Genomic DNA, 21135 nt, shown 5'->3' with positions numbered 1-21135 from the left:
GTGGACGCTGCGTGGTATTTTTAGCATGGTGGCCTGCTCGTGCCTTGAACTCTATCTGCAGTGTGAGCAACAGCTGTGCATTTGAGAAATGTGGACAGGTCAGCTTGCTCCTCCAGGGGCCTGCAGGCATCCGGGTGAGGGGCCTGGGATGAGACCACATCAGTGGGAAGGAGCTTGGTTGTGTCAGCAGATATGTCTGCCTCTACAGGCCCGCAAGCCAGCCAGAACCCAGTTTTCCTTTGGTCATCTAATGCCAGAAAAAACCTGTTTCTTAGAGATTCTCATAATTTATATTAATGAACCATTTCACCGTACATAAAATGTTATAAATGCATGAGGCTTTACAACTTGGCAGATGTGTAACTCACATGTCGTTGTACCAAACTGTTGAAGATATTTGTTTCACTTGAAGGTCGTTAGCATTTTATGTGCAAAGCAAATGCCAGTAGCATTTTGAAGGAGTATTTTGGAATTTTAAACACAGTGGGATAGTGCTGGGTCTCTGGGATACTGGTGAGGTGGACGTGACCTCAAGCTCTTGTAGCTTGCAAGCAGGATTGCTAAATTGTCACAACTGCAGTGCTGGAAAGTCAAAGTGGATTTCTGTAAATGAGGTATTAGTGCAATAAGGAACAGGTGAGTGCCCGTGGAGGGCCGTTTCTGAGCCTCCCAGACACCCCAGGAGGAAGCGGGGGACGGGGGCAGTTACCCACCAGAACCTGGACGGTGAAGCTGGGTTTGCTGGTGGCCCTGCTTGGCAGGTCATTACGTGCAATAAGAAACAGGTGAGTGCCCTTGAGAGCGGTTTCTCGGCCCCCTTCAGAATCGCAAGTGGAAGACGCTCCAAGGTGGGGGGTGGGGGTTCCGTTAATCCACAGGAGCCTGGATGGTGGAGCTGGGTTTGCTGGTGGTCCTGCGTGGCAGGTCATTACATGCAATAAGGAACAGGTGACTGCCCTTGAGGGCGGTTTCTCGGCCTGCTTCGGAACTGCAAGTGGAAGACGCCCCAAAGTGAGGGGGGGGCTGGTGGTCGGTTATCCAGTGGGGCCGGATTTGCTGGTGGCCGCTGCGTGGCAGGTCACGGCGTGGAGCGATGGGAGGGGAGTGGAGTGGGAATAGAGGATGCACCCTCCACAGCTACTGCTGGGAGTTGGCTCTGGTAGCAGAAGGGGCATAGATAGAGGGATTCCCATCAGGGGCAACACGACTGGGGTCCCACGTGTGGTGGATGCCGAGGTGTGGTTATATGTAATCTCAGTCTGCACAGCCGTCCTGGTGAGTGGGTTCAGTTACCTTCCCATCTCACATTTGAGAAATCTCGGGGGCTCACATCACAGCTAAGTGGGTTGGAACTAATGTCTCAGGCAGGACGTTGGCCCCAGAGCCCAGATCTTACCCGCCCCCGCTCTTTTCAGTCCACCAAGCTTGTAGAGAGGGTTGTGTGGTGGTGGGTGGCGGCTGAGAAACCAACACAGTAGAAGGCGGGGAGGAACTAAACCAGGCAGGAGACACAGGCAGTGCTTGGGAGGTCTGCACGGGGTGTGGGTGTGGGAGACACCTCTGGGCCAGTGAACCCCGTTGTGTGCTCCTGGCTTGCCCAACCTTGGCCCTCAGCCACATGCTGCGTGCTTTAGGGGAAATCTCAGTCGCTCGTGTGGTGCGGGCATCTTTTCTCCCTGGCTTTGCCTCTCTTTAAATCACGGAGTCTCAGTGGGGATGGCGGGGCGGATTGTGGTCCATGGAATTTGCCCTCCACCTCCTCATCCTTGTCCTGTCCTGTCTGGCCTGTTACCTGAATCTGTGTCTCTTCAGAGCCTGCAAATGAGTGGAGGCCACGACAGCCTCTCGCTGACCGACCTCTCAAACTTTTATTCATCAGAATAGTGTTAAATGCCGATTCCTAGGCACCCCCATTGGACTCTACGCCTGCCTAGCATGGGTACTTTGGGGAAGGTAGAGGATTGCTGGGCTGTTCCAGGGGGGAATTTGCATTGTTGAATGTCTATTGTGTTCCTTCCAGCACTCTACTTTCCACGCACACGTGGCATTAAACCTGGAAGACCTCTGGGTGCTGTGCTGGTGAGGAAGCCCCGGCTGGACGAGGGGCTGCTGGGGCTCGGACTTGATTCCTGGGCTGGGGGCTGCGGGCTTATTCTCTTCAGTGGGTCTGCTGATGGGATGCCCTGAGAAGTCCTGCTGTGCACTCAGGGGAAGGTGCAGAGACAGGCTCAGAAAAGACAGACCATGGATTTAAAAATTCCTACTGGAAAATCTTTTATGAGCAAAGTAATTTGCATCTAACTGAAGACAATCATTGCTTGAATAATTGGTTTGTTTACAAAGTTGGTCCTATGAACAGATTAAAGTTTTCATTCATGCCTTATCTATAATGTGAATAGGAGCTATTACCGCAACTTAAATTAGCTTTAAATTTCGTATCAGATTGCAGTCCAGATTACAAACGGCTGCTTGATAATCTAATTGATAAAACGGAGGAATTTAGTGCTTGGAACCCAGAGTGAAGGGAACAGAATTGCTTTGGTTTCTCAAAAGGGTGTTGACTGAGTGGTGACCTGGGGTGAAGAGAAGTGGCTAGAGTCATTACACTCGAGGAGATGATCTGCCCCCGCCTTTCTCAGCTGTCTTCTGGACAAAACAAAGGGTGATAAATGGAGAAAATTCAGCACTGAGTTCGTCTATGCCCTGAGCTTCTCATACAGTCATTAATGGGCTGTATCTGTGAAGCCTCCATACAGGCACAAAGGAATTAGGCTAGAGTAAGGCGGCCGGCGACCTCTGGCGTCTGGACCGCGTGTCACTTCCTAAAGCCCTTTTGGGTGAAATGACAGTGGCAATGTCGTTGTTCGGAGGAGTGTAATCTCACGTATGAGATGCAGATTTTAAATGATGCAGATTTTAAACACCAAAGTCAGGAAGCTTGGTGGGAGTGGCTGTCTTCCAAGTGGTTTTCTGTGCTGCCATGGATGAGGCGTGGATGTGTCATCTGTTGGTGAGATCCACTGGTGAAGGGGCTAAGCAAACCATGGAGGTCGGGGGTGTGAAGCTGCATCTCTTCTGGCATCCCAAGGAAATACATCTTGTAAAACTTGTGAATTTGACCCTGACCCTAACCCCAACCCTGAGTGTTGAAGTCTGGTGCAGTGTCTTGAGCCCTCTTCTGCATTGAGGGTGAGTGACTGTAAATGACCGATTCCTCAGTGGTGAAAGTTCAAATGTAGCTTCCCTGAGGAAGCCAGACCTCGGTCACCCGTATCTCCATTGTAAACACTGCGGCCCCTACGCGGGTGGCTGCAAGTTTCCAGGCCTTCCTTGGAGAAGCAGCCGTGAGGTGCTTGATGATTTGATAACATCAGCCACCTTCTGTCTTCTGTCTAATCACGGTACAAATGATTCTCCTACAAGGAAATGGATCTGGTTTCTTCCTGATCGTTGGAAGAAGCAGCCTGCCTAGGGACTCCACCGTCCTCTGCACTTTCACAGCGAAGCCTGTGTCTGTCTCCAAGGAGTGTCACGTGTGTCGTGGGAATCGCTTCCTTAATTCTTCCTGCTTTTGATAGCTCGGGTAGCTCTGCCTGTTTCACCCGGGATGAGCAGCGGGTGGTCTCTGGCTGCTGTGGGACTAGGGCTTGGGGGTGCATCATCACATCCGGTGGCCTGTCCAGGTGGGCATCATTGTCTTTTGCCTGTTGCCTGAGGCAGCTGTGATGCCATGGGGGTCATGCTTGTCAGGGCCAACCCAGTTCTTCCCGTGTACACCTCTCCTGCTGGAGTGCCTTTCCTTATGATGACTTGTTGAATTAACGTGGAGAATGCAGAGAGGCTCTGGGCCTCTCTCTCTCCCATTCTTACTCCCTGGAGCTGTGAAGCCCGAGAAGGGAGCCCATAGCCAGAGGCTCCTTTAAATTTAATTAGAATAAAGATTTGATTACATAGCTAAACACATTTGAAAAGAACTTCACAGATGAAATTCCAGATTCAACCCTTCAGGCCCAGTGGCCACGTTTCGGGGCTCAGCAGCTGTAGGTGGCTGTTGTCTTTCTGTGTTGGCTGAGCAGATTGGGGCGTTTCCAGTTCAGCAGGCAACTCTCTTGCATGGCTCTGCCTGTGGTGAGGGCACCTAGGCTGGAGAGCCTCGTGGGGATCCCTTAGGCCTCCGGCTGCAGCCAGGCTGCACGGTTCCTGTGCCCCGGGTCCTCTGCAGGCCCAGATGGATCCCACCACAGAGCCAGCACTGCTAGACTTGGGTACTGTGTGCAGACAGCAGAGGGTCACGTCCGGGCCTTGCAGGGGCTGGGGTGACTGGCCTCCTTGGCCAGGCTTCTGTTTCCGAGTCTTCAGGGGAAATGCATCCACCATCCACCATCCACACCGTGCACCAGAGGAAAACTGCAGGCTTCTCTGTGGATGGTGAATTGAGATCATGCAGAGTGACTAGGTTTGGGCTCCTGACCAGCGTGGAACCTGATACCTTTAGGTGGAACCTGACATGCCTCCATGTGTACATGGCAAAGAGAATGCAGCATTGTCAGCTTGAATCCAGATGTGCTCCCGTTTTGAGGTGGAAGGTTCTGGGAGTATTGGCCATTGGTGATTGTGCTGCCGTGGAGGACTTTGAATGCAGGCACTGGTTTGGGATAACCCTGGTTTCCTGGTCCTGTATGTGGGCATCCCTGAATATCCCGGACTGGAGGAAGGCAGGGCAGATGGGAGGGTGACAAGAGGTGTCAGGTGTTTCCAGCTTTGGGGACTGATGCCATCAGATGGCCGAGATCAGGATGGTGGTGGCCAGGGACCAAAGCAGGGGTGCGTGGAAATGCCATGTTCCTCGGAGCATGGGGAGGACCTCTTGAACTCTATTCCTGGGCAACAGTTCTTCCATTCTCAGGAATCTGTGCCATTGTAATTGAGTAGCAAATTCTGTAATTGCTCTAATTACTTACTGTTAAGTCCCCATGCCAATTCCCATAAATTAGCAACAGTGATAACAGTTTGCCTGGTCAAACCTTACCAAGAAAAACCAGTGGACCTAGTTTTAGTTGCCTCCAGTTCCCTCCAAATCAGATTCCTTAGCGGCTTGTGTCCCCACACTTGCTGCAGTTCCTCCTGGGCCTGGCAGGCACATTCCAGACATTCACATCTCAGCTCAGATGCAGGCGTGCACATTATTTATAGAAAATCGCACTGCGCTGTGATCGGCTTGAGCTGACGTTCTCTAGGTGGGAGGTGGAGGTTCAAAAGTTCTAATGGGATGAAAGTAGAAATATGAATTTTAAAAATTCACGTGTTATGAACTCTGTTCAGTGATTTTCTCTGAAATGAGAGACTATTTGCAGATGAGGCAGTCAGCCTGCAGCTCTCCTTAAATCTGTCCTAGACCTCGATGCCATCCTTCGGCCTCTTCCTGGGTGTGGGGTGCTCTGCTTGAAGCAAAACCAAAGGAAAGAACGTGGTCTGCATCACTACTGCAGCCAGCTCAACGCGCACACCCACTAGGAGGGGCGTTTGATCACTTAACATTTTAAATGCATTTAACATTCAACCAGCAAGTCAGCCAGTGCTTTCTGTAAGCAAGCTTCCTGGCTCATGGGAACCTGACACTTGACTTTTTGGAAGAGAGTACTTGCTTCTGTGGAGTCTCAATATTTGTCTCATTTCTTGAGACTCTGCTGAAAGTGATGAACGTGAGTAAATTAGGACCTTTTTTTTGTAAATTGGGCCACAGAGCTCTCTAGGGAGAGTCAGGGGAGTAAACGGCTGTGAAAGATGCCGCCTGATGTGAGCCACGGCCAGGCACTTTGGAACCTGGGATCCCATCTCCAGCCTTTCAAAGGACACAGACGAATATAAAATGCAGATGGGAGAGTTCATAATTTGGGCATCTCTGTTCTTTTGAAATCAAAGTGCAAAGAAAAAGTTTTGCCTTGAGGTCTTAACCCATACTTGTTTTTCTCCTGAGGGTTTAAGATTTTCTTAACTGCTTTTCTCTCCCCCAGTCCTTGAAGAAGTTCTATCTTCATATCTTCTTAAAAGATATGGTTAAATTCAACACTGAAATATAAAAACATGCTTTCATATTTTTCTTTAAACTGAGGTATCTGACACTGGTGAAGAACTAACTGGGAGTATTGGTTTATTTTTATTTTTTTGAGACAGTCTTGCTGTGTTGCCCAGGCTGGAATGCAGTGGCACGATCTTGGCTCACTGCAGCCTCACCTCTTGGTTCACGCCATTCTCCTGCCTCAGCCTCCTGAGTAGCTGGGATTATAAGTGCCTGCCACCATGGCTGGTTCATTTTTGTATTAGTAGAGACGGGGTTTCAACATGTTGGCCAGGCTGGTCTTGAACTCCTGACCTCAGGTGATTCGCTCACCTTGGCCTCCCAAAGTGCTGGGATTACAGGCACGAGCCACCACACTCGGCCTGGGATATTCTTGATTGTAATTGTAACATATCCCTTTAATAAAAACAAAACAGAACAACAACAAAACAGCTGTCTGAAAAGTCTTGAAATTAAAGAGCTCACTTGGACAGGGATTTGGACACCAGTTGAATGGCCCAGCACACCATAGTTACATGGGCCACTCGGCCTGTTAGGTCCTTAGGGTATTTGAAGTCATATGGATATTTGCATTTCTGCCTCTGGATATCGTGTTAGTATTCGGCTAGTGTTTGAGGGCCAGGCTCAGATCCGGGAAAACAAGAGCCCCTGCCCTCACGGCACTTCTCTTCCATGTGTGTGTGTTAGGAAAATAGAAAGCATAAGATATTTTTTTCAATGAGCTGGGAAGATGGAAAAACAAGCTTAAGATGTTTACTTGTTCAGAAGAAGGGAAGTGCAAGGAACACTCAGCTTTGTTGCTGCTGAAGGAGGCCCCTGGTGGAGGCTGTTTCAGAGGTGGGGTTTCTCTGAGAAAGGTGGTAAGAGGCAAATAGGATGCCCCATCTGGTTTGCCAGAGATGGGGAAAGTTAGTATCCCCAAAACAGCTTCAGCATTCTGGCAAAGCTTTGGAAAACCAGCTACGGTGTAGGACCTTGTTGGCCGCTGGGTAGAAGGAAAACATTGCTGGTCCTGAGGACTGTACTGTTGTTCCACTGCTATAAAGAACTATCTGAGGCTGGGTAATAAGGAAAAAAAATGTTTAATCGGCATACAGTTCTGTGGGTTGTACAGGCTTCTACATCTGGGGAAACTTACAATCAGAGTGGAAGGTGAAGGGGAGGCCGGCATGTCTTCACATGGCTGGAAGGGGAGAGAGAGTGAAGGGGAAGGTGCCATGCACCTCCAAACAACCAGATCTCAGGAGAACTATCATGAGGACAGCACTTGGGGGATTGTGCTAAACCATTAGAAACCACCCCCATGAGTCCATCACCTCCCACCAGGGCTCACCTCCAACATAGGGTTAGAGTTCAGCATGAGATTTGGGTGGGGACACACAGCCACACCATGTCAGGCTTCCCATTCTTCTCCTGCACGTGCTTCGCAAATGGTTCTGTCATTGGTTTTTGTTTCTGTTGATACATAATATACGTACATATTTTCAGAGTGCATGTGATACCTTGATTCACCCCTATATTGATGAAATCTGTGTACTTGGGATGTCTTTCACTTTAAATAGTTTCTTTTCCTTGTGCTGGTTATGTTAAGTTATTCTCTCCTAGCTGTTTTGAAATACACAGTAGATGACCCACTGCCATCCCCCTGCTGATTTATCAATAGTAGGTCTCGTGTTCCCATTAGGCTGTGTGTTTGTGCACATTACCAGCCTCTGCCCATCCTGCTTATGAGTGGGCTCTGCTGGGCCCTGTTGACCACCTACTTTTGGCCTCCATGAGATCTGCTCTCAGCTCCTGCTTATGAGTGAGAACATGCGCCGTTTCCTTGCTTGACTCGTTTGCTTAACGTAATGTCCTCCAACTCCATCCATGCTGCCGCGGATGACAGGGCTCTCCGCTGTGTGGTGGAGTATTGCTCCTGTGTGTGTTCGGGCCACGTTCCCTTCATCCCCTGTTGGCGGGCACTCAGGTGATTCCAGACTTTGGCTACTGTGGATGGAAGCTGAGAGCAGTCACTGGCTTTATACTCGGGGGACGTGAGCCACTTTGATGTTCTCAAGCAGCCTATCCCCAAAGCCCTCCGTAGAATGCCGCATTCGTTTGTACTCATGGCTTCTTCCACTAGGATGAACAGCTGGGAAGGGGCTTTGAGTGAATGCTTGGGTTTCTGTCTTTAATTGGTACCCAGCTACACTGGCCAAGTAGGGGTCCCAGTGACCCTGGACACTACCTCACATAAGGTCCAAAGATGCAGTTAGGTTCTTTTTTTTAACTTAAAAAAAAAATGCTTTTGACCTGGGTAAGCTATGGCATTATCAGTTAGAGTTTTTCATATTGGAAAGGTGTATATTTTATTTTCTAAGAAGGAAAGAAATCCTCTTAAATACTCTAACCACAGATTAAATCAGGTCAAGGAAAGAGGTACTATTTTGGGGGAAAATGACCCCTTCATGTCAAAGATCAAGGAGATGACTTACATTGTTTAATTGAGTTAATTATGAAATCTTAAGTGGTTTTAAGAAGATGAGCTGTGGATCCTACAAGACATGAGACTGATACTGATTTAATGTTAGTCAGCCCTGACAGAATGTGGCTAATATTTAAAGCTTGCTCCAGTATTGCTTGATAGATTGTAAGTTAATGTAAAGATCTGTTTGACGCTTTTCTTTTACAAAATATTATTGAGAAAAAGTTTGACAGCCAAGGAACGGTCTTCAACCAATTTCTTCCTAATTTCTATTACCAGAAAATTTTGTCCTGTTAATTCCAGGATTTACTTTTGGAAAGTTCCCGTAAGGAGAGCAGAGGTATTGGTGGTTGAATGGTGACTTGAATTTAGGTGAAGATCGTTAAATATTTCATAGTCATGTTTGTCTTGGTGGTTTTAGCAATTTTATATTAAATCTAGAACTGTGAGTCAAACCAAATGTGTTCTTTTGCTTTTGTGATACTCCTTTGTATGACTATACTGGTAAAGAATGATAAAATGTGTATTGGGTATTTTTTCTGTGTAGATATTAGGATTTTTAGGGGAACAAATTAATCATTCTTCTAATATACACTGTGCTGTGTGTTGGGTCCTTTGTATATTAGTTGAATCACTCTAATGAGGACCACTTGAAAGTCTGTTTCTATAGCAGATCTTTTATATGTTGACTTGTGTTATGCAAAATCCTTCATCCTCTAAGAAGACTAAGCAATGGGTTGGAGGAAAGATTTAATCACCCATTAGGTCTATTCCGAATGCCCAGAATTGAATGCAAGTACTAATTATGTTTTTGAAGTGGTGTGTGTGTGTATGGGTGTGTGTAGTGGACTCCTTTTTAGGTCATGGGAGGGAGGTAAAGCGAAGATGAGATTTGCTGATGAACATTTGTGCATATGCTAGTGGAGAAGTCATATGACTTGACTGCACCTGCGTACTCTGATTTTGGTTTCGTTAGTGTCCGTAGCCACAAGCCTCAACTGCCTCTGGGACCCACCCTGAGGGGCTGTGGTGAGGGTTATTACAGAGTCATGCGTCTTAGTGAAGGGCACAAACGGCCTTGTGGGCCTACTTTGGCTTTGTTTGAACGTCTAGATTGTTAAACTAAGTTTACCATTTTGAGGATTATAAATTGTGATTCTTGTCTAAGAAGAGGTTTCTGTTGTCTCTGAAGACAGGAGCCCCAATACAGAGGGTCCCTGGCTCCCAATTGTTACATATCTGATTTTTTTTTTCAACCTTGTGATGGTGTGAACTAGTCACACTCAGTGCATTGTTTGGCCCAAGATGGGCTGCCTCTGGATGAACCCGTTGTAAGTTGAAACTATGATGTCAAATGCACTTTCTATTTAGGATATTTTCAGCTTACGCTGGGTTTATTGGAACAGTTTCATCCCATGGTAAGTCAGGGAGCATATGTGCTCATAAAAGTGGAGACGATCTCATAGATACCGTGAGATATAATGTCTCTGATGTTATAGAGATACGATGAAAACAATCAAGTGGGACTTGGAAGCCTTGGAGGGACTCACATGGGCGGCTCCTGGAATGCAATCTTGAGCGCCACTGGCTTCTGGATGTGACATCTGTACCTTCTGCTTAGCCCAGTGTGTTATCGGCTGCTCTCGAGGGCAGAGAGGTCCAGCGTTCCTGTGTTTAGGTATTTGAGCTGCCTTAAGAGGCTAGGTCAATTCTCACTGGTGTCTTCAGGGCTTTAGGCCTTCTGAACAAGCAGGAGGAAGCACGACTTTGTAGAGCTTTGGAAATCTCAACGGACTTCAGGGCCATCCCCTTTGGCAGGAGAGAGCCCCACTGGAGGCGAGCAGGGTGCCGTGCGGGCCTCTGCTGGGCCCAGGCATGTACGGACGTTGTGAGGGCCACAGGACACAGATCGATCTTGGTTCACAACTGGTGTCGATGGCCACGCAGCATTTCTGCCAGGTACATGAGTGCGGGGACTTGGGTTTTGGGGTGTGCGTCCTGGTTGCCTAGTTGCTTGGAAGACCCCCATTCAGACCCCAGCCTGAGTCACCGTGACAGGCCTCCTGCTTCACACGCCACACGGAAGCCGTGGCGTCGGTCACTGACGTCCACCGGGTGTCAGATGTGCGTGTGTATCTTCCTTGGTCTCGGGATGTGTCTTGTTTTGAGGTTATAGTAAACGTTCTTTACGAGGGGTTTTGGATTTTTTATGTTGTTTGCAAGGAGGCAGCAGGGAGTGCTTGAGCAATGAGATCCCCTTTCCAACCAATACAATTTCAGATCCCAGCAGGTAATTAAGGCAGCGGAGCTGTGGGATCACCTTTGCAACCAATGAGAATTCAGATCCCAGGAGGTAATGACGGCAGCGGGGCGGGTGTCAGAACCCTGAACTGTGGCTGTTTCTGGTGTCTTGCCCCGCGGACAGAGCGTGCTGGGGCCTCCGTGGTCCTCTGTGGGGTGAGTGGAGCGCATGAGCTGGGTGCTGCTGGGCCCTGGCTGGCTCCCCAGCCCGGGGTTTATGCAGGACTCGTTAGACAACTTGGAACCCAGAAAGCAGCACGAGGAGAACGGGATTGTGCCTTTCTGGATCCTTGGTGCTTCCCAGTCTCAGACACTGAGTAGGCTCTGAGGGGTCTCGCCGGGAAGACTTGCACAGTCGGCCCCCGGGATGGAGTGGGGCTGCAGCGGGTCTTGCAGGAGCTGGAAGTGGGGGTGAGTGTCTCGCAAGCGGGACCTTTCAAGTGGGCCCAGCAGGATGCATCTGTGGAAATGGTGCCACCTAACGCAGGGCTGCGGCCAGCAGGACCTGAAAGGCTACAGCGGGCTGTGTTTCTGCTCTCTCTCTCTCGAGTCTCTGCACGGTTTTCCTTGGTTTTTGTCTGTTTGGAGGACGCTTCCCCCTTTCTTGCGCTTACCTAGCCTTCTGAGCTTCTTTGTTGAGTACGACAAAGCCCTGAGAAGGCATTTTTATCGCATAATTGTGTTATCCTGGTGGCTGGATAAATGACCTGCAAATGTGGGTGACTCAGGAGCTCTGAGGGTGTTCAATATCCAAGACAGAGGTGGGAAGGAAATGTTCAGGCAGGCATCAGAGGATCTGTTCTCTGCTTTACACTGGGGCCCTGGTTTGCTGACAGTCTTCACACTCGATCCAAAATGGGGGATAATGAAGTCTCACGGATTCGGCTTCAGCTGAGAGCTGCCTCCAGCACAGTCTTGTGTGAGTAACAGTTTCTATGTTTGGTGCGAAGGGCGGGCGTCAGTCAGTTGATCTTATTTGTGGTGGTGCTTATGGTGGGTTTTCCGTAAGGAATGTAGACTTTATTAGCTTTGGCAAGGGAATCCTGAGTGATAAATTGGAAGAATGTCTCAGGAAATTCTGGAACCTGCAGTGAATCTGGAATCTGTATGAAATTGAGATTTGGATTCTCACGATTTCCTAATGCTACCCCGAAACCCAGTAGTTGAGACAGTCGTAGAGCTTCAGTTGTGCTGCCCCGGTTCCCCATTTTAAAAGGGACACGTTGCTTTCCTCTAGAATGTTCTGAGCTCTGAGTGCTGCCGGCGGAGTGACCAGCTCTCTGCATCAGAGGGGAAGCCAGGGCTGCGTTCACGGCGTCGCGGCAGCCGGGAGCTGACCCTGGACCTCAGGCACGTGTGATGCTGACCATTTTCTGTAAACTCCAAGGGTGTAGTGGTCTCCTTGGCCCTTTACAGTCTTCTGAAGCTTTTGATGTGTCTGCACTTTGTAGATTTTTCAGAAGTAGACAGCCTTTTCCCACACCCTTGGGCTGAGTTTCGTCAGAGGCTGGTGTGTGGGAAGCACCACACCCACATTCTGACAGGGAAGACTCTGGTGCCCAACTGAGGTCAGAGTGGAAATTTGTTCTTCCTTCCCTCCAGTCTGGTCCAGCTGCTCCCTGCTTGGCCAGAAGAAAATCATGCTTATTCAAGTCGTAGGCAAACCCCCGAAGTCAAACATTTGTCTTTTTTCTTTAATATGCCCATTTAGTTTATATGGAATGATAGCTAGAGAAATGCCTTTTAGGGGAAAATTAATTTCCTTAATTACAGAGAACTTTTTGGATAAAAATCAGGAGGCTATTTTGTAATAAGATCTAGTTAAATACTACAGTGGAAAGCTCCTTATATTTGATCTTACACTTGGGCCCTGTGTGCGTGTCCGCATGCTCGTGCTCATGACGCCAGGCGCAGATGTGAACTACAGGCACAGTACATACTTTCTGGTTGCTTTTTTGAACGTCTTATTGCTTGACCTCTCCGACTCAAATGTTGAGTTATGTTGATTCTGTTCAGAATGTTTATCCCTCCGTCTAGGGTCCAGTCGTCTTTCAGGGAGGAACCGTCTTCCTCATCTCTGTCTCCTACAGTATTGTATATTTAATAGTCAAATATTTATAGGTTACATGGGTGACTGATCTGTTCATTAGGAGGAAAACAATGCCAATTTTCACATCATTATAATGGACTTGTTAAATGATTGTTAGTATAATGAAGTTTCCATGGCAAAAGAGGCTTTGCAGATGTGAGTGTAACGGACAGTGAGATGGCGGAGGACCCTGGGTTGTCCAGGCGGGTCCAGTGTCTTCACATGTGCCTTTTGAGAAGGCAGTACGAGGGTCTGCCTCAGAGGAGGAGACCTGAGGACGAGATAGAGGCCAGAGGGCTGTGGGGGTGAGGGCGAGTGTGGGGCAGGGGCAGGGTCCGGAGGGGTGCAGGACTGAGGCCGGGGCAGTGGTAGGAGGGGTGTGGGGCTGTGAGCCAAGCTGCATGGTGGCTTCTATGAATTGGGAGACTCCAGGCAGGAATACAAGCTACTGAGCCCTTGACTTCAGCCCTGGGACTCCTGACTCCCAGGGCTGAGAGGAGGTTTGCATTTGTGGTAATTTGTTGCAGCAGCAATAGGAAGCTAATGCATTGTATCTGTTCTTCACCTCCAAACCTTTGAAAAGTAACCCTGTTGTATTGGCCTTTTGTGTGCCCTAAATTCTAATGAGATGGTTTGTAGGAAATAATGGACACAAACGATGGCAGAACAAAAAGTTGGACAGAAGCAGTGTCTTCTGTGGTTCTGTAGTTTGGGTCTGGGAAGTTAGATTTCGGTCAGAGTGTGTGGTCTTGTTCAGCGTATACCTGGAGTACTTGTTCAGAGCTCCTGGGGGAGTGGTCTTTAACACTGCTAGGATTAAAACTCCAAGCACATCAGGGCCAGAGTTCCTGAGTCAGTGTTAGGCGACCTTTGAATAAGAGTTGGCATGTAGAGTCTGCCCACTTTACTAGTATGAAGAAGCAAAATCTTTTTTTTATTTTTATTTTTTGAGATGGAGTCTCGTTCTATCACCCAGACTGGAGTACAGTGGCGAGGCCTCGGCTCACTGCAAACTCCGCCGCCTGTGCTCAAGTGAGTCTCCTGCTTCAGCCTCCAAATTGCATGATTTATTTTCCTGTTTTATATACTTAGTATGTGAAAACTCTGCAAACTTTATTAATACAAATGACATGCCAGAACTTAGGAGAATCTGGTATTTTCCCATGCAAATTAGTAGTGATGTGGAATTCCTGGGCTGATTTGGTTTTATAAGACATGGGGCAGATTCTTTGCCTTATTTCTGTGGAACTAACAATTGTTAATCACCCAGCACTCTTACCTCCCCCAACAGCTCAGGTGAGGGGGGTGTTACCCCCACTGTCGTGATGAGAGGCAGGAGACTGAGGCTTAGATGAGCAGGTGACACATTACTGTCCAGCCCCACCCACCCTGTAGTTTCCTGCCATGGCTCAGCTGTCTTCCTGCAAGAAAGGACAGACACCCTGGTGCTGGGTAGAATTCCTTGTGAACCCCTTTCCATCCTCCAGGGAGTTCTTGCTTTACAGTGGTGGCTCATGGGGAGTCCTCTGGCCCACTGAGAAAGTGACTCATGTTGTGACATTACTGTCTCTGTCCGGCTGCTGTCGATTGGGTGATTTGTAAAGAGACATTTATTGCTCACAGCTCTGGAAGCTGGAAAGTCCAAGGTCAAGGCAGTCCAAGGTCAAGGCACCTGCACATCTGGTGCCCCAGGGCCTGTGGCTCACAGACGGCAGCATCTCAACAGGTGTTGCGTGGCAGCGGTCGTCTCGTCAGAACTCACGTGGTGGAGGAGCAGGAGGGCTCCTCTAGGCCTCCCAACAAGGACACCAACCCCAGTCCTGAGAGCAGGACTTCCCAAAGGCCCCACCTCTTAATGTATCCCGTCGGAGATGGTTTCAGCATGAGGTTTTGGGGACATTCAGGCCAGAGCCATTGCTCTGCTGTGGTGTTAGGGCTGCATGGCATCATTACTGCAGCAGAGCCACAGCTTCTTATCTGCATTTGCTGCAGGAGGAAGACGCAGGTGCCTGTGCAAGTTGGGGTTCGGTGCAAGAAGTGGAGACTCTGGGAATCTTAGCAGGAGGAACTTAAGGGCTTTGAGAACTGACACTTTAGGACTGTAGTTTTCTTCAGACTGTAAAAACCTTGGTGTGTGACAATACTGAACATTGCCTGAGCCCTGTGATCCTGTAAAACAGTGATTGTTAAGACATTCCCCCTCCCCACAACTGCGCCCCCACTTTTACTGCAAGAAGCCCCTTCCCATGTGGCTTAGGCTGACTGGCGGATGACCATTTACCGAGGACAAGACCAGATACAGGCCTTCAAACCCCACTTCTCAGCCTTATAAGTGATTAGCTAAACTGCCTGTTCCCACTGATCAATCACTTCCCACCTTGAAATGGTTCTTCGTGGTGCAGTTGCGACTAGGGGGGTGGACTTGTCTTTGACTGTCGCCTTCCACAGAGGACAGTTAGGGTGGGCAGGAAAGAATTCTCTGCTACAGGTCTGCATTCCTGGCTGTTTCCAGAAGTGGGAATTCTGGTGCCCTGGAGTGTGGGAATGGATTTCTAGTGTCCCAGCTTCAGGTGGAGTTGAAATTGAGTGAGGCAACCCACCACACCCATCTGGAGCCAGGAACTAGAGCCATTTTTAAAGTGGCAGTTTCTCCATAAGATTACCCAAAAAATGCGCTCAGCACGTTTCTTTCTTTCTCATATGCATTTGGCCATCTAAAATGGGAATGGTGGTTTTTTGAAGCATGGATGTAGTTTTAAAATTTGAGTATTGTAAACCTTAATGTAGCTTCTTAAAATGTTTGCCTGATTATCTGGAGATTTACTAAACCTTTGGAGTGGTAATAATGAGTTGATCTATATGACTTTGCTTTCTATGATGCAATGAAAGTACTCTAATTAAAACCTCTGCAGTTGGGTCAGCAGGCGATTGGCCAAAACAAATTCTGCTTTTTGGGTTTCTTTAACCAAACAAGGGAGTAGAGTGTAGGCTGAAGTGGCAAATTCATTTCAGAGCACGCCAGAGCCCTCAATGATTCAGCAGCCTTCTCAGGTGAACGTGTAACGTGCCGTGAGTCTTGGCAAGCCTGGCTACTGATGTGTGCACGTGACACCACAGAGCCACACCTAGGAAGATGTGGTTTCTGTGACAAGCTTTGGAAAACCAAAGTTCAACTAAATTATCCAACTTTGTTACAGAAAAAGCTTAGACCAGATGGCCAAAGACCTGATTGTTTCATGGTTGAGACATGGTTATAAAATTGCCCTTACTTGGTGCCAATCGGTGTTGGTCCACAGTGATACTCCTCCAACCTCACTGAATAGTTTGGAGACTGATATGAGACTGTGAAAATCTCCTTAAGGTGAAAAGGGCTCTGGGGCACCTGGGAATATCTGCACACCCGTGGCCATTCCCCTATAAGATGGAAAGGACGGCTGGGTCACGCGGGAGCATCCGCACACCCGTGGCTGTCCTCCTTAAGACGGAAAGGGCTGCTGGGGTGCCCCGCAATATCTGCACACCCGCGGCCATTGTGGCTGTCCCCCTTTCTGCTCAGTCACCTCTGTGTTCCCGCATTCAGGCTTTGGGACACTCATGAACAGCTCGTACCCTGGGCTGGTGAGGAAAGAGTGGGAGGTTGTTCTGAGGCTCTGTCACTGTCTGCCCTGTCATGAGCTGGGCAAGGCAGTGGCAGTGACCCTGGAGGAGTCTGGTCAGTGAGGGCTCCGGCAGGAAGTGCTGACGCTTGAGGTGGCTCTGCCAGTCGTAACCAAATGTCTTCCCTCTTATTTCCATGATTCCTTCTAGTTCTGCACCTTGCACTGCTGAGTCTGTGTATCTATAAATACACATGAGTTACGATACAGGTGTCTCTTTCCCCTCTTTCAGGGGCTGGGTCCAGGGAGTGAAGTGCAAGACCCCCTTACTGCTGGATGCCCACCAGCACGAGGCACTGCCTGCCCTGCTGACGAATGCCTACAGCGAGTCCTGGAAGCCTCCTTCTGAGCACCTGGCCTGTTGACGGTGTATACGGGAGACAACGGAGCTCCCCTTGCCCCACCCTGAGCAGAGACTGGGGAGGCGGCGGCAGCACTGCCCCCGTGGTGCATCCTTGGTGCATAGAGGAAAGTCTGTTTAGCCGGGCGAGGTGGCGGGCGCCTGTAGTCCCAGCTACTCGGGAGGCTGAGGCAGGAGAATGGCGTAAGCCCGGGAGGTGGAGCTTGCAGTGACCTGAGATCCGGCCACTGCACTCCAGCCTGGGCGACAGAGTGCGACTCTGTCTCGAGAAAAAAAAAGAAAAAAAAAAACACAGCCCATCCTCTCAAAATAGGGTGACAACCACATTTACTTCTGAAATCTTAAAAAAGGGCCCTTCTCTTTGAGAGAAGAACATGGCATGTATGTGTGTACCTCCTTTGTTTTTTTTTTTTTTTGAGACAGTTTCCCTCTGTCACCCAGGCTGGAGTGCGGTGGTGAGATCTCAGCTCACTGCAAGCTCTGCCTCCCGGGTTCATGCAATTCTCCAGCCTCAGCCTCCCAAGTAGCTGGGACTACAGGTACCCACCACCACGCCTGGCTAATTGGTTGTATTTTTAGTAGAGAGGGGGTTTCACCGTGTTAGCCAGGATGGTCTCGGTTTCCTGATCTCATGATCTGTCCACTTCGGCCTCCCAAAGTGCTGGGATCATAGGTGTGAGCCACCGCGCTGGGCCGTATGTGTGTACCTCTTTACAAGTCTTGCCCGATCTTTGCATTGAAAAATTATTGAAAACCTTAAGGATGTAACTGACAAGAACTTTATAGGTTTCTCCAAGTAAAAATTTGGAAAAGTTAAGTGAACCCATAATGTGTTTTATTTCTGAGTCCCACACTTGGATTTTTAAATGTGGGCAAAACATCTGTATGTTCTTCAGCCTGATTTCCGTGGAATCGTGAATGAAACGTGCTGAAGTTGCCGTGCGGATTTTGTTATGTGGCGGTGACAAGTGGGGCTGGTCATTAAACAACTGGAGGGATCCCTGTCCTTTCTGTGCTCCTGTTGGACACTAGGCACGTGCTTGGGTGTTTTCTGTGTGTGTGGACAAGATGAGGACAGAATTTCCAGATTCACACGGTGGTATCTTCTCCCTTTTCTGTTAAAACGTGTCTTCTGCTGCTTCTACATAGACCAAGTGTTTCTTTCTCTTGCCTGTCTACAGAAACGCTGTTTAACAAAAACTGCATTGTAAACATGTGAAGCTGAATTCCACATGATAAAGCAGATAGAGATGACTGAGTATACTGTTTAGTGGAAGGAAGGTTTAAAATGATTTTTAGCTTTTTCCCTGAAATAGGGAATACTTTTAACTTTTTCCCTGAGATAGGGAATAATGAAATGGGAAAATAATTAAATTTTCCCATGTAATTGTTAGATTATATTTAATTATTAGATTATTCATGTATTGCAAGGGAAAAAGGAACTAGATCACCCCATGTACCCAAATGAAAATTTAAAGGGTATGGGCGAGTTCATTTGAACTCCTTTAATTTGTTTTTGTTTGTTTGTTTTTGACAGTCTCACTGTTTCTCAGGCTGGGTGCAGTAGTACAATGACAGCTCACTGCAACCCCAACCTTCTAGGCTCAAGTGATTCTCCTGCCTCAGCCTCCCCAACTGCTGGGATTTACAGGCGTTAACCACCACACACAGCTTATCACCTCTTGGAGACTAGCTATGAGTTTGGGCATTCACTGAACTATATTTTGGTTAATTCTCAAAGTTTGTCACTGTTTATCTTTAATTTGCTAAAAATCTACATGTATTGTAAAATGAGTTACATTTCCTTAGCATTCACGGATTCCCTGTTAGTGGGGCAGAGACGCAGAAGGGCAGAAGGCATTCGGACATCATCAGGTTTGCAGTTGAGTGCTTTCCCTGAACACACTGGAGCTCTGGGCTCTGTGGCCCCACGGGGGTCCTCTGTCCACTGAGGGGGACGGGTTACCTGGAAGGTCCCTCCAGCCTCTGCAATTTTGCCCTTTTCAGGTTAACATCTCATCGTTGTCCTGGACAGCACTGCCTTTCGTTCACTGACCCACGAGTGAACAGCTGGTCAGTGGCCAGTGCTGCTTCCTTCAGCTGGGAGGTGGTGATGTGATAACACTTCCGTGGAAATTGGTTCTTGGTGTATTAAGGGTTCAGTTGTATGTTTATTTTTAATCTGCACCTCTGAATTGGTCTTTTGATTGCAAAGAGATTGCTTACTGGATTTGTTTCTGAATATTTGGTGGATAACAGGAGAACCTTGCTTATCTGTGTGTTCATTTAATGTGTTTTTGCCAGGCATTTATATGGGTGTGTTAGCCCTTAGCCCACTTTCTCTGTGTGGTGGAGTCATTGAAATCATTTATGTGAAGTCTCTCTTCTATTAAGGCCAGAGGACGTGGGGTGGTGTCTCCCTAAACGAGAGGGAAATGGCATTGTTCTGCCCTCCTCCCTGGGAACGCTGGTGTTTCCAGGTCTCTGAACTTGGCTCCCACACTGGGAGAGTGGCTGTGGCTTCTGGAGCCCATTTTGGGCGGGACTGACTCCTTCACTTGCTTTATTCCCCACCGTCTTTGCTGCTTTGTGACGCAGGGATGAGGGAGTTGGGCCCGGGGGCCTTGCCTGTGCCTGAAGGGCCCGATGCAGAAAACTCCTGGTGGGAAGGATGTTCCTTGAGGGCAGCTTTTGGAGTCTTTTCCTACTTTTAACTAAGAAGCAGCTATTCACATGGTTCTATTCTGCTGGTGTGTTTCAAAATAATTGGTGTAGAGTTGCGAAGATGTCCGAGACACCCATGATCCACTCCGGGCCAGTGCCGGGCATTGTGCTCAGATGCCTTCAGACCACATTCACATGCCAAAGATTCTTGCTTGGTTATTCTAAAACTTACGAGAATCTAAAACGCGAGCCACGGTATGGATTTTCTCTTGAGCCCCCATGACTTTGCCTTGTATTTTGGGCATGAATGACTTCATCAAGGGGAAAGAATTTGAGGAAGGAGCCTCTGAGGCTAGGAGGGGGTGGGAAGGGGCGGGGGGAAGAGGAGGGAAAAGGAGCTGTAGAGGGAGGAACCAGGCTGGGGCTGGGGCTGGGGCGTCTCCCCATGATGCTCCCCCACCCCTGGCGCGAGGCCCCAGGGACTGACTGATTTTCCCACAGGAAATGTGTATAATTGCATGTCTGTTTTGTGGGCTGGCCATTTGGATTGAGGGAATGTCTGTGTTGTCATTCCTTATTGATTCGAAGGTTGGAAAGGTTTGTGCTCAATACAGGGTCTCTTGGTGCTATGGGAAATGTGATCGCAGCTGCCTTCTGGGTGGGGAGAGCCCTCGAGGCCATCAGTGGTGGCCGGTGTCGGCCTTCGCTTCCCTGGGTGAGCTGCCCTCAGGGTGGGAAGGGAGGTCCTCGGTGGTGGCCGCTGTTGGCCTTCGCCTCCCTGGGTGAGTGCTGCTCCATCCCCGGCTCTCCGACTCCTTGCCTGCACCTTCCTCATTGGAAGCCGTGATCCATCAACTTTGTCCACTCGTGTCCTGCAGACTAGTGCTGACTGCAGGTTCAGGAGTGGTCAGTGGAGGCCAGAGGAGGCCCTCGTGATGCGAAGCTAAACGTTTAATGATGGCGCTTCTGAGTGCATGAGCCACGTCAGCCCAAGAGTCTGAGTAAGAGGAAACCGCGGGGTGGAGGGAAGACTGGACAGATGGGTGCTTTCCTCGGCCCCTGGGAGCACGGCCATGTCCACGCTCAGACCTCCTGGTTTCTCCCATATTTCCATAAACAGCAAGGGAAGGATATGGGGCACCCAGGGACCTCAGGGGTATAAGCTGTGTCCTCGCGTGGCCCCAGCTGTGGCCAGTGACGTTATTCTCTTTAACCTCAGGCTTATTTTCTATAAAAACACAAGGGGACAGAAGTAGTTCAAGGGCCTGTAAAGACTTATGTAATTGTTAATAGGCCTACTTTTATGCTTTCTTATGTATTAAGAGCAAATCATGAAACAAACTCATTTCTGTTTGAAGAAATCTTTACTGCTCTCATTTTTGTGGCAAGCAGCATTGATTCTTTGCTTAGTGAGCGTTAGTGCCCTCCTGCCCAGTGCTGCTGCCTGGCGTGTCCTCGCACACACCTCTGTCCATTGGTCTCCGTTCACCTTTCCGCCTAGAATTGTAGGAGGGGCGC

General features: G+C 48.8%; 1 protein-coding gene across 14 annotated transcripts in view; it reads left to right on the top strand.

The window, feature by feature from the left end:
• LOC139361625 (disco-interacting protein 2 homolog C-like) overlaps positions 1-21135 on the top strand; it is a 177077-nt gene that overhangs the window by 1043 nt on the left and 154899 nt on the right. The window lies entirely within an intron of this gene.

This window comes from Macaca nemestrina, unplaced genomic scaffold (genome assembly GCF_043159975.1).
Source record: "Macaca nemestrina isolate mMacNem1 unplaced genomic scaffold, mMacNem.hap1 Scaffold_75, whole genome shotgun sequence".
Classification (NCBI taxonomy): domain Eukaryota; kingdom Metazoa; phylum Chordata; class Mammalia; order Primates; family Cercopithecidae; genus Macaca; species Macaca nemestrina.
Note: the sequence above shows the minus strand (reverse complement) of the source record. Positions and strands in the feature narration are given on the sequence as shown.